This window comes from Pipistrellus kuhlii, unplaced genomic scaffold (assembly GCF_014108245.1).
Source record: "Pipistrellus kuhlii isolate mPipKuh1 unplaced genomic scaffold, mPipKuh1.p scaffold_m20_p_4, whole genome shotgun sequence".
Classification (NCBI taxonomy): domain Eukaryota; kingdom Metazoa; phylum Chordata; class Mammalia; order Chiroptera; family Vespertilionidae; genus Pipistrellus; species Pipistrellus kuhlii.
Genome location: NW_023425540.1, coordinates 41,636,622 through 41,639,066, shown reverse-complemented (window position 1 = coordinate 41,639,066; position 2,445 = coordinate 41,636,622).

Below are 2,445 nucleotides of genomic sequence, written 5' to 3'. Positions count from 1 at the left end.
ACGCTCTATCCATTGAGCCAAACCGGTCTCGGCGAAGGGGAAGGTTTTAGATAGGCAAGGAAGGAGTTACTTAGAATTTCAGGCAGAAAATAAGTGTATGCCAATGGGCAGAGTTTTATATGAAAATCAGCTGAGCTTTCCCCCCCCCCCGCCCCTGTATTTTCATTTTATTCATTCATTTACACACCTATCATTTCAATAAGCATTCATAGAGTGCATATTATGTTCCAGAGACAATGCTAAACATTTGTGATTCAGAATAAAATAATGCACAGTTATCTACAGCTGTCTCCAAACAATTCCATTGTAGTCATGACATATGTATAACAGATTTAATATACACCTGTGTTATGTATTAAATCCTCACAATCTATTGGAGCTCACCCATAAAGCAGGCTATTGTTGAGCAGATGCTGTAAACAAATGATATAAAGCTAAGTGAGGAAGCACTGACAACTCTTGTGACTTACTGAGCCATTTAAAATGAGCAATGAGCCAAAGCAGGAGTCCTACAGAGAGAGAATCAATAATGAATGCATTATCATGCATATTTCCCTAAGACATGGGTAATAATCATGTGGATTCACTTCTGTTACTAAATAATTTTAAGGAGTCTTCCCTCCCCCTCCCATGGACTCTAACATACCTATTTCTGATAAAATAAAGAAAGAAAAATAGAGAGATCTTGATTGTTGTTAACACCATAACTTTGTTAGACTTTTGCTGCCAGTACATTTTTCAGAATCCATCGGCTCATTTAAACCTTCAGTGGGAAAATGGCAATTGAGCATGAGTTTTACATTAAAGCAACACTACACTGACAAGAAGCAATGTTGCATTTCACCATTTCATCAACTGTGCTGTAGCTTGGTAAACTTACAAAGGATAAACAGATTCCTTGTTTTCTCTCCCATCTTAATACTTTCCAATCCAAAATTGAACACAAACCTTATTTTTGTTATATTACTAAAAGGATTATTTTCATATTAAAAAATTACATCATTTCAGAAGATAAGACATTTTAATCCTACTGTTTTATCCATGATATTTATTATGCACTATTGTCCTTTTCTAGTATTTTCTTAATATATTATAAATTGGTGGAGAAGTTACACATGTTCAATAAGTGGTGGTTACATATAATGCAATTGCATTCATCAGGAGAAAATAATTAAAAGATAGAGAAAACAACAGTTCAGGTTGTCCTGGCCCCCTTTTTACTCACAGGGTTTACCCCCTGGGTGGAAAGGAAAAATAGAATTCTGCTATTTTCACAGCCAGTTTAAGTTGCCTCAGGCCTTCCATAGATTGAATGTCAAATCCAAAGAGAACGTACATGCTAGTGATTAAAGATATGTATTAATGTATTTTTAAACTTACTTTTATTAAATCTATTGAGGTGACAGTGGTTAATAAAATCACGTATGTTTCAAGTGTGCAATTATATCATACATCGTTTGTATATTACATTGTGTGCCAACCTCCCAAATTCAAATCTCCGTATGGCTCTTAGAGTTTTGTAGGCATCTCTTACAACTGCATAATTCCATGATTTCTAGGACTACAAAAGTGAGGAAGCATTGGAAAGCTTTGGAAATGTTATAAAATGCTTACATTTTTGTTTCCAGATTCATACAGCCTAGACTACATTTTAGATGGAGTTAGTCTGAAAGTATAAATAGGACCCAAAAATCAAGAAATCTCAAGTCATGCAAAGTATGCATGGTTTTGTATATAAAAACAACTTTCATAGTTTTAGTATATGCTGAAATTTAAGAATCACAATCTAGGAAACATATTTCAAAGCCTATCAGCAGAGGTCTGAATTTTCGAACTATTTGCCTTTAATATAACCTTTATTAAATTCCCCATAGTTACTCGGGCTGCTATAGAGAATTATATACTTGGCATACAGGGTTCAAATAATTATTTTTAATATTATCTTTATTACTTTAACATATATTAATAGAATTTGATTTTATGGGGGTAAGCAGAAGTGCATCATAATGGAGTAGGAGGGGGGATAATTTCTAATATTACCAAGAGAAGATTAAAATATTTATAACTTCACAGTATCTCCTGATTTAGCTGACAATATGACAATAAATAGAGACCTTATTTTACTTGGCACTTCAATTCCTGAAGATGGAACTCACCACAACGCATTTCTCACCACCCAGCTTTCCACGTTCATACAAACCTCCCTTCAGCATTGATAGGCATTCAAATAAAATTTAAAAGAATAAACTGTTCTCTTATCACATATGGCAACCAGCATCTCAGAGGACCTATAAACCAATGTATTCTCTACTAACTTGGCACCTTATTATTGTAGACTCCAGAAATAAATGGCATTCTTTCCTGTTGGTCATTGATTTTATTTGATCCAGAAAATTTCCCTTCCTTCTCTCTTGGGGCATACTCTTAAACATGACTTCAAACTCT